Consider the following 17,021-nt stretch of genomic DNA (forward strand, 5'->3'; position numbering starts at 1 on the left):
AACTTCAGATACAAAACAATTAGTCAACGATTGAAGTATCAGAGACAATGAAGACACATAATCACCATCAGCAACAATTGATCAAGAATCTTTCCTTTTAAATGCTTCCAAGAAAACAGCTTGATAATAATGTCCTGCATATTATACGAGCCAAAACCTGTAGATACTTCTGTCATATATATCTTTTGGTAGTGTGTGTATATATATACAGTATATACAAATCCAACCTGTGGAAAAACTGGCTAGCTGAGAGAGCTAGACCAAGTTTAATGTTAATCAGTTTTAAGCTTGTTCATCTTCAATAGCATTTGCATGCTGCGTTACACATTCACTATATTGGAATCGGATTTGGAATGTTCTAATGACGGTGGAGACTTGGGTACGCTCCTAGAAAAGTCACAAACTGTACTGGTATCTACTAATTACAGACAAATTCAATTTAACATTTTACACATATTAGACCCCTTATAGATTGAACAAACTTAAACAATAAGCCATGTGTCGGAGATGTGAAACATCAACTAGGACTTTTCTTCACATGCTCTGGAGCTGTCGTTTTTTTGGAGTAATTAATAGCAATAATTTCTGAAATATCACATAAGCATATTGACTTTGATCCTAAACTTTAAATATGACTCATTTCCATAAGTGGAAACTGGAATCTCCCCCAGATAGAAGACACTGGATTAACGAACTACAGTCCTAATGTACTCCTGAAAAAAATATATTCTGTTCGGCAAAAACATTCAAACTTTGACTGTATTTGGACCCCTTTTCTTGAAATCTTACAACTTTTATAGACTATATTGACTGATATTCACATATTTGCTCTTTTTTTTTGTTGCTGTTTTTTTTCTTTCTTTTTCTCCTGTTTTTGCTTCTGGACTCAATTAGTAACATTTAATAATAATCACAATCAAATTTTTTATAGCGTCTTTAAAAGTAGCATCTCAAAGCATAAAAGAAAAAAAAATTACAATTATTATAAGAGAAAGAAAAAAATAAATATATATTTTTTTAAATAAATAATGAATAATAGTAATAATTTATTACATTTATCTATGTATTATTACATTTGGTTTACAATTAAAATAAAAAAAAATATTATTATTATTTTTTATTTTTTTTGTACATCACAAATATACTGTGCAGGAGGTGGGGTTCCATTCATTCATCTTCTCCCGCTTATCCGTAATTCGGGTCGCGGGGGCAGCAGTCTAAGCAGATTCCCCAGACACTTCTCCGTGTCCAGGGATCGGGCTGTCAAGGCCCCCGCCATTGGACTGCTGCCCATTTCTCTCAGCACCGGTCCCTTACGGTCCCTCCTGCAGGTGGTGAGCCCACGGGAAGGCGGCCCCACATCGCTCCGACGTCACGGTCCTTGATTTTTATTTTTCTCGTAAGGGTCTGGAGGTGGGGTGTTTTTTATTATTCATAAGGGGGGGGACCTGTTCCAGCATGTGGAATGGGATGTTAAAAAAAAACAAACAAACATACAAACCATATAGTCAGGTGTCCTCAAAAGCTTGTCCTTGTATTGTTTTCATCTATATGGTCAGTTGACTTTAATATTTTATCAGTGAATAATTAACTGGTGTTGCCCCATGCAGAGCAAACATAATAACCGAACAGTCACTCTGAAACGATACAGTACAAAACTTAATAATGCAATAAAACTCAGGTGGTGGAGGTGAAGCTTTAGACTCGTATCGTCAGTTTGTTACTACAAAAACTGGAAGCAATGTGATACACCTAAACCCTCTCCAAAACACCGGCTTAACTTTTACCATCAGAGCAAGAAAATCTCCCCCTCTAGTTTCTTTTCTCTTCCCCCATCCCTCCTCATACCATCTTCCTTGTTGGCTGTCTCTTTTTTCAATGCTGCTTCTCCGGCCTGGGCCTTTGTGCGTCGTCCTGGTAACTCCTGATCCTCTTTTTAGTGTTGCTATGACCTTTGAACGTGGTTGTATTCATCTCCTGTCCTCACAATTGCCTCACAATTGTCCCCCCCAAACACACACAGACTTTTTTTTCTTATCTGAATTCGCTATTTCATGTTTGTTGGAACTGACTTTGTACTGTCACAGCACACAATTTTACATTCCCCTCTTTCCTTTATGCTTCGTGAAGGACACAGTGAAGCATGAAAAATGCAGGTCCTATCCTGTGTGGAATTCACACTGAGAGAGAGCGAGGGAGATAGAGAAAGAGAGAGGGAAGAGGGAAAGGGGGGGGGGGTAAAGAAGCGTAAAGAGGAGAAAATGGTTCATTTGAAAGGTCCCAGACAGCTGAAGGAAAATAGTCTTGGGATTTTGACAATGTTATAAATCTACTTGGTGAAAGAGAGAAAACGAGAAAGAAATAGAGAGTGAGAGAGAGAGAGAGAGAGAGAGAGAGAGAGAGAGAGAGAGAGAGAGAGAGAGAAAGAGAGAGAGAGAAAGGGTGTTTTTTGTGTTTTATATACTAGGGAGGCATTCGAGTTCATTACATCACACACATTGTGTATTATTAGTGTATTATTTTTTATATAAGTATGTGACAAAACACAATTGTTTTTTTTTTTTTTTCTTTTTTTTCTTTAAAGAGAACGATCACACAATCACACAATTCTTTTGTGTCCTCTCTCTGTCACACACACACACACACACACACACACACACACACACACACACACACACACACACACAGCTGTTGAGGGGCAGAGCAGTCTGATCACTCTCAGTATGTTAGGCCCGCAGAATGTTGGGAACTTGACACAAACTTACATTCCATTCATTCCCCTGCTGGAGCATTTAATCTCTCTCTCTCTCTCTCTCTCTCTCTCTCTCTCTCTCTCTCTCTCTCTCTCTCTCTCTCTCTCTCTCTCTTTCTCTCTCTCTCTTTCTCTCTCTGTTTCCATCCACACACATCTTTCCACCTCTCCACTGGCTGTCAGTGTCACATGCATGCATACGAACGCAACCACAAACACACACATACAGACCCATACACACACACTACAGGTGAGATTTTCACCTTCATGCTGTCCTCCATTATAACCTTAACAGCGGGATGATTCAGGAAGATATTCCAAAAGATGTGTGTGTGTTTAATGTGAAATAATATCAGTTACACTTGTTGTCTGGGGCCTGAGGGTGACTTGGTGACTTTGAGTATTGTTTGTAAGAGTGCATGTGTGTGTGTGTGTGTGTGTGTGTGTGTGTGTGTGTTTGTGTTTGTGTGTGTGTGTTAGGGGAGGAAGGGGTAATGTTGAAGTGGCAGACGCAAGGTGACTACTATAACCTCCCGTAACCCGGATATTACAGCATATTTTACATCTCAGTCATAAAAACGAGGCACGGTTTTCCCTTTACTGAGATAGAAATATGTATAAAATTCCAATCTATTTCATTCAGAAGATTTGAATGATTTTTGAGAATTGTGTCGAAGGAGATGGAAGGTTTTTTTAAGGAGGATTTTATGAGTCAGAGGCTTGAGTGTGTTGGCCATTTCGAAGCGTTCCCTGGAGGCTTTTGGGAGAGGTGAGAGAGATGTCAGGAGGTTGTAGGGTCACGGGCCCTGGGTGTTAGACTGGTGTCTAAGCAGGGGTCAGCATGGAGGTTTGGGGAAAACTCTGAACATCTTGCCTGCTCATAACGTTCAGACAGAATACGAATAATACGAATAAATGGATCAGGGCAGACTTGTGAGTTTTTCTGCAGTACACTTTTTCAACTCTTATACTATCAGTAGTGCTCACAAACACTTCTCCCACACAATGTTATCTAGACGGTTAAGTACTCTTATCTGAGCATGCCCTGGTCTTTCTTACATGGTCTACATTGTAGTCTGCAAACTCCAAACCTTGAGTTATTTAATACCCGTATGATGCATTGGTTTTGGGAAAGGTGGCTGAAACTGATCCCTTGTCCTACAGCTACAGCTATTTGTCTAAATAGAACCTGCCATGAGATCTAATTTCCTTAATGAGAGAAAATGACAGAGAATTCTCTCTCTCTTTTTCTCTCTCTCTCTCTTTCTCTCTTTATCTCTGGACCCACCCACTCCATTTTCCCCTTAGATTTATATATTTTTTTGGAGCCAGGACTAAATAAGTGGTTTTGGTGAGTCTCTGGCATATTCAATAGCTGCCTTGTTAGACTCATTGTCTTTGCTAATTACAGCTGCATTATTCCTCTCTCTCTCTTTTTCTCTCTCTCTCGCCCGCTCCTTCTCTCTTTTCTTCGTTCTCTGACCTGACACGACTTTCTGTAAATGACTGTAATTTTCTGCCTCTTCTGAATACGCCAAACCACCACGTGCTGCAAATTGCCGCCCACTGCCGCCGACAGGCTTGGAGCTAAAACAGGAAGGCAGGTGAGTCTGAACACACCCGGGCCTATTTTCTGATTGTCACATGGATACAGAGGTCTAATTCTGCAGCTCCAGGTATAACCTCAACTGTCTTTCTTTCTCTGCCTGAAAACCTCCCCCCCCCCTTCCCGCCATCTCCCTGGGCTGTATCTCACTCTATAGTGAGAGTAAGTGAAGTGGGGGTTGTGGGCTAACTTTTTAAATGGCTGTCATTGCAATGGAGTGAGAACCCAGGCTAAATATATCTATTGACACACAGACTCCGACTTCCAAACAGGGACAGAGTAAACACACACACACACACACACACACACACACACACACACACACACACACACACACACACACACACACACACACACATACACACACTCATGGGCAATCAAATTATGCACACAAATGTCTGAGAACCAAATAAAGAAAAATAGATTGTAATTTAACCATTTATTGTAATAGAGAAAACCAGAAAAAAGAAAAAGAGGGACATGTTTACATGAATACTATCCACATACAAGGTATGAAGCTCCTAATGAAGGCTTCATATCGTCTCCTGTGAATATGGAAATTTAAAACTGCTGATTTTGGACCTTCAGAATGGCCAAACTAAAAGTACACCTGAAACTCACAACAGCCAAGACATCTAATACACTCCCTTCTTTAAGATGCAACTCTGGTCACTAATTTCACTTTGTGTGGTCCAACCTGAGCTCAGGTGAGGAGTTTCATGTTGTGCCCATGCTGAAGTGGGCAGTGGTGGGCAATAACATTGTAAATATAATTCGTTACTGTACTTAAGTAGCTTTTCGCACGTTTTTCGTGTATTTTACTGGTGTTTCCATTTGGGGGAGACTTTTACTTTGAATTTACCTCATTTTCAAGTCAAATATTTGACTTTTTACTCAACTACATTTTAGGAAATCAGTCGTTCCTATTTATTTATAAGTGAATAAAAACATAAAAGGAATATTACAGTTCAAGTGTTAAACCCAGCCATTAGGGGGGCACAAACCAGTGCACTCTTAGTGCCGGTAAATGGGGAGGGTTGCGTTAGGAAGGGCATCCAGCGTAAAACATGTGCCAAATCAAATATGCGGATCACAAATGAGAATTTCATACCGGATCGGTCGAGGCCCGGGTTAACAACGACCGCCACAGGTATCGTTAGCCGACAGGGTACCGGTGGAAATTGGGCTACTGTTGGCCGAAGGAGGAGAAGGAGAGGAGGAAGACGTCTACAGAGACGGCAGGAAAAGGAGCAGTGTAGGAGAGTAGAGGTTCAGGTTGGTACTTTAAATGTTGGTACTATGACGGGTAAAGGGAGAGAGGTAGCTGATATGATGGAGAGGAAAAAGGTAGATATGCTGTGTGTTCAGGAGACCAAGTGGAAAGGGAGTAAGGCCAGGAACATTGGAGGTGGGTTTAAACTGTTTTATCATGGTGTGGATGGAAAGAGAAATGGTGTAGGGGTGATTCTGAAGGAAGAGTACAGTAAGAGTGTAGTGGAGGTGAAGAGAGTTTCTGATAGGGTGATGATCGTGAAGGTGGAGGTTGAAGGGATGATAATAAATGTCATCAGTGCCTATGCTCCACAAGTTGGCTGTGAGATGGAGGAGAAGGAAAGATTCTGGAGTGAATTAGATGAAGTGGTAGATGGTGTACCTAGGAAAGAACGATTGGTGATTGGGGCAGACTTTAATGGGCATGTAGGTGAAGGGAACAGAGGTGATGAGGAGGTGATGGGTAGGTATGGTTTTAAGGAGAGGAATGTGGAAGGGCAGATGGTGGTAGATTTTGCTAAAAGGATGGAAATGGCAGTGGTGAACATGTATTTTAAGAAGAAGAAGGATCATAGGGTGACGTATAAGAGTGGAGGAAGGTGCACACAGGTGGATTATGTTCTGTGTAGGAGATGCAACCTGAAGGAGATTGGAGACTGTAAGGTGTTGGCGGGGGACAGTGTAGCTAGACAGCATCGGATGGTGGTCTGTAGGATGGTTTTGGAGGCGAAGAAGAAGAGGAGGAAAGTAAGGATTGAAAGAAGAATAAGATGGTGGAAATTGAAGGAGGAAGAGTGTAGTGTGAGGTTCAGGGAAGAGGTCAGACAGGGGGTTGGTGGTGGTGAAGAGGTGCCGGATGATTGGGCAACTACTGCAGGAGTGATGAGGGAGGCAGCTAGAAAAGTACTTGGTGTGACATCTGGAAATAGAAAGCAAGACAAGGAGACGTGGTGGTGGAATGAGGAAGTGCAGGAGAGCATTAGGGGAAAGAGGTTGGCAAAACAGAAGTGGGATCGACAGAGTGATGAGAAAAGTAGGCAGGAGTACAAGGAGATGCGGCAGCAGGTAAAAAGGGATGTGGCGAAAGCCAAGGAAAAGGCATATGAGGAGCTGTATAAGAGGTTGGACACTAAGGAAGGAGAAAAGGATTTATACCGATTGGCCAGGCAGAGGGACCGAGCTGGGAAGGATGTACTGCAAGTTAGAGCAATAAAGGATGGAGAGGGAAATGTGTTGACTAATGAGGAGAGTGTGTTGAGAAGATGGAGGGAGTATTTTGAGCAGCTGATGAATGAGGAAAATCAGAGAGAGAGAAGGTTGGAGGATGTGGAGTTGGTGAAGCAGGATGTAGATAGGATAAGTAAGGAGGAAGTGAGAGCAGCGATTAAGAGGATGAAGAATGGAAAGTCGGTTGGACCAGATGACATACCGGTAGAAGCGTGGAGATGTTTAGGAGAAATGGCAGTGGAGTTTTTAACCAGATTGTTTAACAGGATTCTGTAAGGGGAGAGGATGCCTGAGGAATGGAGAAGGAGTGTGCTGGTACCGATCTTTAAGCATAAGGGAGATGTGTAGACCTGCAGTAACTACAGGGGAATTAAGTTGATCAGTCACACCATGAAGTTATGGGAAAGAGTAGTGGAAGCCAGGCTGAGAGAAGAGGTGACCATCTGTGAGCAACAGTATGGTTTCATGCCGAGGAAGAGCACCACAGATGCCTTATTTGCTTTGAGGATGTTGATGGAGAAGTATAGAGAAGGACAGAAGGAGCTGCATTGTGTATTTGTGGATTTAGAGAAAGCGGACGACAGGGTGCCGAGAGAGGAGTTGTGGTATTGTATGAGGTCAGGTGTGTCAGAGAAGTATGTGAGGGTGGTGCAGGACATGTATGAGGACAGTGTGACGGCAGTGAAGTGTGCAGTAGGTACGACAGACTGGTTCAGGGTGAAGGTTGGACTGCAACAAGGATCGGCCCTGAGCCCTTTCCTGTTTGCAGTGGTGATGGACAGGTTGACGGACGAGGTCAGACAAGAGTCTCCCTGGACTATGATGTTTGCAGATGATATTGTGATTTGTGGTGAGAGTAGAGAGCAGGTTGAGAAGAGCCTGGAGAGGTGGAGATATGCGCTTGAGAGAAGGGGAATGAAAGTCAGTAGGAGTAAGACAGAGTACATGTGTGTGAATGAGAGGGAGGGCAGTGGAGTGATGCGGTTGCAGGGAGAAGAGGTGGAGAAGGTGGAGGAGTTCAGGTACCTGGGGTCAACAGTGCAAAGTAATGGAGAGTGTGTTAGAGAAGTAAAGAAAAGAGTGCAGGCAGGGTGGAGTGGGTGGAGAAGAGTGACAGGAGTGATTTGTGATAGTAGGGTATCTGCAAGAATGAAAGGGAAAGTTTATAGGACTGTGGTGAGACCTGCGATGTTGTATGGATTAGAGACAGTGGCATTGAGTAAAAGGCAGAAGGTGGAGCTGGAGGTAGCAGAGCTGAAGATGTTAAGGTTTTCATTGGGAGTGACGAGGATGGACAAGATTAGAAATGAGTTTATTAGAAGGACAGCACATGTAGGATGTTTTGGTGACAAGGTGAGGGAGGCGAGATTGAGATGGTTTGGACATGTGCAGAGGAGGGACATGAATTATATTGGTAGAAAAATGCTGAAGATGGAGCCACCAGGTAGGAGGAAAAGAGGAAGGCCAAGGAGGAGGTTCATGGATGTGGTGAGGGAAGACATGCAGGTAGTTGGTGTGAAAGAGGCAGATGTAGAGGACAGGGTGGTATGGAGCGGATGATCCGCTGTGGCGACCCCTAATGGGAGCAGCCGAAAGAAGAAGAAGAAGACAGTTCAAGTGTTAAATCTACCTCCAAATTCTCCATATCTCAATCCTATAGAGCTTCTGCCAGACAAGCTGCCCCACCACAGATCTTACGAGACATGGCTTTGGTTTCCACAGCACACCTTCAGAAGTCTTAAGTCCAGACCTTGATGAGTCAGCTGTTTTGACAGCACAAGGGGATCTTCTCAATATTAAAATAAAGGTGACATGCCAAATCACCCAGGTGTCATCCAGGTGTTCCTCAATTAGTCAGGTCTATTGGTATTACTTTACCTGTTACTAATTCACATTGCCTCAAACCCAAAAAGTCAAGTGCACCACACCTGTTTGTGTATTTTATAGTCTTTGTAGTGTAGTGTCTCATTTTTTTTGTATTACTTGTTTTGTCTGAGATTGGACGTTTTTTAAGTTGGTCCCGAAATATTTGTACACAGTTCACTTTCACTCAAGTTCAGTGCCTTATGTATCTGACTTTAAATAAACAATCTTGGCAGTTTGTCACCAGTAAGTCAAACTGGACCATAACCATGTCCTATTGTTCAACACTGATAATCTAACATCGTCATCCTGACACCACTTCTTCTTTCGCACAGCGGATCATCAGTCTCCATAACAGTCACCGTGACACGTTTACCATTATTCTAACTCTTCTCCATCCTTGGACCCTGGTGTCATGTTGGACAAGTGTGGCACCGTAATGGTGGATTAAACAGATTTTCCCACTGAGGAAGATCAGGGGTATGTAAACATGGTATCTAATAGTGATATAATGACAGAATAAGTCAAGTCACAGAGACTCTGAGAGAAATATATTGCATTGTTCGTTGGTTGAGTTCACTGTCATTTTGCTTGTTTTTTTTGATAATTATGAATTTATTTATTTGTAAGATGTTTTAAGTTATTTATTTATTTTTGTGTGTGTGTGTGTGTGTGTGTGTGTGTGTGTGTGAGAGTGTAAAAGTATAGGGACACCTGACTTTTCCAGCCATACATATTTCTTCCCAAACTGTTACCATGAAGTTTGAGGCACACAATTGTATAGGATGTTTTGTTCAAAATTGTACCGCAGTGCACAAATCCAGCTACATAAGACCTGGATTAAACCAGGTGATTATATGGGTCTAAACGAGTCGACACCGTCAGGATATGTTTATAAGCATGAGCCCCGTCAGACTGGTCGTGGGGGGGGTGTAGGAACCATTTATAGTGCTTCTCTTAATGTTAGTCAGAGATTAGGATTCAGCTTTAAATCATTTGAAGTGCTCGTTCTTAAAATTGCACTTTCAGAGATGCATAGAAAACTCGCTCTGGTCACCGTGTACAGACCCCCAGGACCCTACGCTGATTTTCTTCATGAGTTTGCTTGTTTTCTCTCAGACCTCTTGATCAGTTTTGATAAAGTGCTGCTTGTAGGAGATTTTAATATTCATGTAGATGATGAAAACGATGCCCTAGGATTATCATTTGTCGATTTACTAAACTCTTTTGGAGTTAAACAAAACGTCACCAGACCAACCCACCGTTTTAACCACACACTAGACTTAATAATATCCCACGGAGCAGACGTCACTGATATAAATATTTTACCTCAGAATGATGACATCACAGACCATTATCTCCTACTGTACACACTACCGGTAGAGCAGATTAACCGTGTTTCACCACGGTATCGACTTGGTAGGACTATTATTCCAACCACTAAGGACAGATTCATAAATAACCTGCCTGATTTATCTCAGTTTCATATTAAACCCATAACTGCTGATCATCTTGATGAGATGGCAAACAACATAGACCTTATCCTCACTAGCACTTTAGACACTGTTGCCCCCATCCGGTTAAAAAAGGTTCGAGAACAAGCACCTGCACCTTGGTATAATAGTCATACGCATGCCCTAAAGAGAACAGCACGTAATCTGGAGAGAAAATGGAGGAAAACTAAATTGGAGGTATTTAGAATTGCGTATAAAGACAGTATGCTTAGCTACAGACAGGCGCTAAAAGCTGCTAGAGCTAAACACCTGAGCAAACTCATAGAAAATAACAAAAACAACCCCAGGTTCCTTTTCAGTACAGTCGCTAAATTAACAACAAATCAGGGATCTGAAAAATGTGTTCCATCACAGTTTAGTAGTGAAGACTTTATGAATTTCTTCACTGAAAAAATAGATAACATTCGAAAAACAATTGTGGCAGTTCAACCTCTGACAGCATCTCCCGACACAATCGTACTTACAACCCCACAACTACACTGTTTTACATGTATAGGACAGGAAGAGCTGTATGATGCTATTATGAAAGCTAAATCAACAACATGTCAGTTAGATCCAATTCCCACTAAACTACTGAAGGAAGTGTTATATACAGCTGGTGAGCCTCTTTTAAATATTATTAACTCCTCACTATCGTTAGGTCATGTCCCTAAATCCCTCAAGTTAGCAGTTATTAAGCCCCTCATTAAAAAACCTAATCTGGATCCAAACACGCTATCGAATTACAGACCAATTTCAAATTTCCCATTTATGTCTAAGATTTTAGAAAAGATTGTCGCTGCCCAGCTATGTAACCACTTGCAGGAGAACAATATCTTTGAAGAGTTTCAGTCAGGTTTTAGGCCCCATCATAGCACAGAAACTGCTCTAGTTAAAATCACTAATGACCTGTTTTTAGCTTCAGACCAAGGCTACATCTCCCTATTAGTTTTACTAGATCTTAGTGCTGCGTTCGACACTATAGATCATGATCTTCTCCTCGATCGCTTACAGAATTACATCGGTATTCAGGGACAGGCATTAAGCTGGTTTAAATCCTACCTGTCCAATCGTTACCATTTCGTAGATTTAAATGGAGAGCTATCCAGGATAATGCTAGTAAATTATGGCGTGCCACAAGGGTCAGTTCTGGGACCCCTGCTTTTTACAATATACATGCTTCCATTAGGAAATATTATTAGAAGGCATGGAATTAGCTTCCATTGTTATGCTGATGATACCCAGCTATATATTTCATCCAAACCAGGCGATACAGCTCAATTAGCTCGCATAACTGAGTGTGTTGAAGAAATAAGAGATTGGATGACCCATAACTTTCTGCTATTAAATTCTGATAAAACGGAGATTTTGCTCATCGGCCCAAAAAATAGTACACAGAAGCTCCAGCATCTCAGCCTGCATTTAGACGGTTGTTCTGTAACTACTAGTTCAACGGTAAAAGACCTGGGAGTTATTTTAGACAGCAACTTATCTTTTAAAAATCACATCAATCAAGTTACAAAAACAGCCTTCTTTCACCTTAGAAATATTTCTAAGCTAAGAAATATGTTATCTATATCTGATGCAGAGAAGCTCGTCCATGCGTTTATGACCTCTAGAATAGACTACTGTAATGCATTACTAGGTGGATGTCCTGCATCATTAATAAACAAGCTTCAGTTAGTTCAGAATGCCGCAGCAAGAGGTCTTACTAGGTCAAGAAAATACGATCATATAACCCCAATCTTATCGTCCCTACATTGGCTTCCTATTAAGTTTCGAATAGACTACAAACTACTGCTACTCACTTATAAAGCACTAAATGGTTTGGCTCCCATGTATCTATCCAGTCTCTTAACACGCTACAATCCGTCACGCTCCCTGAGATCTCAAAACTCTGGGCTTCTAGTAGTTCCTAGAATAGCAAAGTCCACTAAAGGCGGTAGAGCATTTTCACATTTAGCTCCTAAACTCTGGAATAGTCTTCCTGACAGTGTTCGGGGTTCAGATACACTCTCCCAGTTTAAGTGCAGATTAAAAACATATCTTTTTAGCAAAGCCTACACATAACACACATCACACACATCACATCACAACCTTGTGCTCCAGAACATCTGATCACATGCACATTATCAACTTGTGCTGTTAATATCATGAACAGCAGCTACGCTAATTCCTCTCCACTGCTTCTCTTTCTCTCCCCATCCCGAGGCTTCCTGAGGTTTGGCCAGCTCCAGTCACGTCCCACCTCGTGAAGATTATGGACCTATGGATGATCATGGAGAAGTAGATGCCGAGTGTTTAAAGGCCCTGGCATGGAGAAGCTGATGCTGGATCTATGATGATCACAAATTGTTCTGTATTGTTGAAAGATTTATGACCAAACTTTTGATGTCACCCATATGAGGATGGGTTCCCCTTTGAGTCTGGTTCCTCTCAAGGTTTCTTCCTCATATCATCTAAGGGAGTTTTTCCTTGCCACTGTCGCCACGGCTGCTCATCAGGGACAAACGCACACCATTCACCTTCACTGTTGTTTTCTGTAAAGCTGCTTTGAGACAATGTCTGTTGTGAAAAGCGCTATACAAATAAACTTGACTTGACTTGACTTGACATAAAGATATAGTTTACACGGGTTGGAGTGAAAGATCTTGAGTGGTCTGCTACTGAGCTTTAATCTCAACCCTATTGAACACCTTTGGAATGAATGGAATGAATTGGAATGAATTTCTGCCCCCCAGGTTTCCTCACCTCACATACATCAGTACCTGACTTTACCAACACCATTGTGGCTGAATAAACAGAAATCTCCACTAACACACTTCAAAATCTAGTGGAACATCTTCCCAGAAGAGTGGAGCAAAATGAACCTACAGAACTGGAAACTAAATGTGGAATGAGATTTTCCAAAGGTGCATACGACTGTTGGTCAGGTGTCCACAAACTTTAGTCTGTCTGTCTGTCTGTCTGTCTGTCTGTCTGTCTAATATATTAAATTAAATTGTATATACAGGTGCATTCCAATAAATCAAAATATCGTTAAAAAGTTGATTTAGCATATTTTATTTAGTTTATTTAATAATCCAACTAAGAACCAGACTGAGACACCATTTAAAGGCTCAGAAAACGTTTGCAGGTGTTTGGATTTATTGAGCTGATTAGAGTGGGACACCATGAGTCTCCAAAATTGAACTTTTTCACAATATTAAAATTTTCTAAAATACTGAATTTTCGGTTTTCATTAGTTGTAAACCATAATCATCAAAATGAAAAGAAATAAACACTTGAAATATATCAGTCTGTGTGTGATGCATCTATACAATACACAAGTTTCATATTTTGTATTGAATTACTAAAAGAAATCAACTTTTTAATGATATTCTAATTTATTATATGAGATGCACCTGTATATGTTTCATTTATAAATATAAAAGGAACTTGAATTGCACAGTGTCAAAACAAGTTTAAAAAAAAAAAAAAAAGAGATTTTGGAGAGTTCCAGTATAAACAGTACATCAGGTTTCACACAATGCCTCTGTACAGGCAAACAAACCCGACTAGAAAATTGCAGAAGAGATGATTTAGTGGATGTTGGGACTTACATGTGGATCCGATTATGAGCTTAATTGTTTTGCTAATTCAGCTAGGAACAAAATTTGAATAATATGCTAAAAATGTATCTGTATCGCCCCCTGGCTGTGTACCTGATGTGTAAACTGTGGTCATGTCAGACTCGGGAGTTTCTTCGCCCCTTAAAGAGACGTATTTTCTTTTCCAATGCAGCACAATCAACTCATGTGGGTCAAATTAGGAGCATCAAAAAGACTTATAACGCAAAACTGTGCCGTAAAGGACAGTTCCTACAATTTAACCAGAAGTAGAATGTTGTATGGTTTAGTCTGTGTTAACTGCTGTTTACGGTTCGGCTGAGGTTTATACAACCTCAGACGCTGGTAACACGATGCTTTCGGTTAATTACCCCATCGCATTCGACTAATTTATATGGAATGGATGGCGTGTGTGTATGTGTGTGTTTGAGAAAAGCGCCGTAATGGTGTCGGAGTGTTGTTTGAAACGTTATGGGAACGGCAGAATGTTCTATGTCTCACTCCACCCTAATGCACTGCGTATGGCCTGTGCTGGCACGACCGAAAGCTTCTCGAAGAATGCGACACGCCAGAATTTAATTTGTGCAGTTTATAAGTTCTGCGCCGAGCGAAACACGAGAGCAGCTCTGGGAACATAGCGATCGTGAGCGGCCAATCGAATTTACACTAACTACAGGAAATTAGGTCATTTTCAATTTGGCTGCTTTGTGTGCATGTGTTGTGGCGGTGGTGGGGGGAGGTAAGGAGGAAGACGGGTGGTCACAGGTGATTTGTATTGGAATCAAGAACAAATTATAGACATGACCACACATAAATAATAAAATAAAAAACACACCAGGAAAATAAACACTGGCGCATGTGACAGTAAATGAATTGTCCAATCAAATATGAATTACGTCGTGTGCCATATGCAAAAGTTTACTCAACACTTATCCTGAGGGGAAAACTTAAGAACTGTAGGTTTATTGTGATTTATATGCAGTCCAGTATGTGTAATCGTGTATCTAGACAAGATTTTTTTTTTCTCTGATCAGAACTGGAGTTCTCGAAACTACTTCACATCATAAAAGCAATCTCTCAATGCTTTGAACAAATTGCGAGCGCTTTTGCACGTTCATTAAATTGATTGCGTACAATTGCATGCTGTTTCCGTCATTATCGTTGTTTATGTCATGTTGATCATAATCCAGTAAACAACCCCCACCTTCCCCCCCGATTTACTAGGGTTCGAATCTCACGCGCTCCCCACTGGCTTATCACGGAATTGTATTCGCCACAGAACTAATTTGTTTCTGGCGGCTAGCACGACAGACCGTAAAACTTATGCAGTTTAAAATTGAAATAATAACATTTATTAATACAAATAGAATTATTCATTATAAATTGAAGTAAAATGTTAATACAGGACAGTACCGTATACATAAAATAGCATTTTCGGGGTGGCGTCCGTTTATCGTGGTTTTGGAACGTAACCCTCGCGATAAAAGTGGGATTACTGTACATCTTACTTATTTCACCTGAAAAGTCTGTTTTTTTTTTTTTTTTAAGCTCTCGGAGCATTTTTCGACTCGTCCTTAATATTTGCATTCTCAAAACCATTTGTGCAAACAGCATAATACATTGAATGTCTTGCAAAAGCCTGTACTTTTCTTAAAATCCTTAGTACATCTCTCTAAGGTTAGTATGTCTATGAACATATAATTCAATATAAATATAACACACAATAATCAGAATAAGTTCTTTTGACATTGTTCACAAACAAGATCGTCAAAATGTTGTCATGTCAGCATGACGCCGCCCACTTTCAGTATTTCCTGATATAAACTGCGGTTTGGATGACAGCGACTGAGATTGAATTTCTCCTGTACGGCGTCTATGAATTTCCACAGCACAAATTTATATATTTGACAGCATTTTTGATGGATATTGATTGCAAGAGACCGGACAGGATTTCAACTTTTACTGTACTGTAACAGTGTAGGTTTCCTTTCTTGCTTGTTCCTCCATCTACAGAATTGTAATTCCGTGTTTTGCTCCGTTGTTCGCCAACTGAAGGTTACCGAGATCCACCTTCGACCTATTTTAGAGATCTAGTTGATTATTGGTTGATCTGATGCAGTACACTCGCCTTCATTGGTGACCTTCATCTGCACAATTCATCGATTCTTTCAGACTTCGTTCTTTGTTGCCGTTATTTCATCACCCACTCTTCCCGGAAAGCTTTCCTTCGTAGTATCCTGCAGCATGGCTGTGGGGATCGGTGTTGCACAAAGAGGGATGGGGACACTTCGTGCTAGGAGGTCTGGGGGTACAGTTAGTAATCCATTCCCCCCAAAGGTTTTCATTGTGGTTAAGATCCTTTCTCTGTGCAGACTCTTCCACACCAACATTGGAAAACAAGGTTTTGACAAACACATACTGTCATGCTGGAATGGTTTGGGTCCCTTAGATCCTTAGATAAGAAACCATCAAATTGTGTGCGCACACATTTTTGGCAACCTTTTAGAAAAGCTCCACGATTGGGTCTGAGAGAACTGCATATATAAAGCGTCAGAACAAGTGCAAGCTCGTGTTCCCAGTTTTCCCAGAGTTTTATGCATGAAAAATTGGAGGAAGATGGTCCTTAGATACCAGCATTCACTATCCATAATATTTAAGTGCGTGTAGTACAATATAATGTCCCATAAATAAATATATCTCGGATCCCGGCTCGGCATGGTGCGCATCTTCCACCACGACTTCATTTCTAACCTACTCGAAAAGAATTCCTAATCTTGCATAGTGTCGCTTAGTGATAAGCACAGGCACAAACTTACTCCCTGCAACCCCACATTACAAATCCCCTGCATCAGCCCCATTCAGACTGGCCCTGATAGAAATCTATAATCAGGTAACAAAATATCACCTCCATTACTTAAAAACTTGTCACCCAACCCCCGCCCCCACAGCTAATAATCTGCAAGATATTAGCTGTTCATTCTACAAAATTGTACTCAATCAAATGATCAGATTAGCTCCATTATCAAGAAATAAAAAAAAAACCTTTGAGAACGGAATGTCATGGACTCGGAAAAGGCGGGAATTACGCAGTTCCTTTCGAACGCGTTCCTCGTTAATGCTCGCTTCGCCCTGAGCTGTGTGATATACGGACGTCTTACATTACAAAGACGTCGCTGCCTTCGAAGGATGCATGCGGGATT

The 17,021-nt window shown here is 41.1% G+C and overlaps 2 protein-coding genes and 1 long non-coding RNA gene across 3 annotated transcripts in view; 1 reads left to right on the forward strand and 2 right to left on the reverse strand.

The window, feature by feature from the left end:
* The window catches only part of ddr1 (discoidin domain receptor tyrosine kinase 1), a 124,567-nt gene that overhangs the window by 46,662 nt on the left and 60,884 nt on the right, over nt 1-17,021 (reverse strand). The window lies entirely within an intron of this gene.
* Nucleotides 1-17,021, reverse strand: part of LOC310724022 (nuclear factor 7, brain-like) — a 140,146-nt gene that overhangs the window by 18,967 nt on the left and 104,158 nt on the right. The window lies entirely within an intron of this gene.
* Nucleotides 12,832-16,265, forward strand: LOC310725827. Its single transcript, XR_014533522.1, has 2 exons — nt 12,832-14,245; nt 14,277-16,265. It is a non-coding gene; the product is annotated as an uncharacterized lncRNA (long non-coding RNA).

Source organism: Silurus aristotelis, assembly GCF_946808225.1.
Source record: "Silurus aristotelis genome assembly, chromosome: 1".
NCBI classification, from domain to species: Eukaryota; Metazoa; Chordata; class Actinopteri; order Siluriformes; family Siluridae; genus Silurus; species Silurus aristotelis.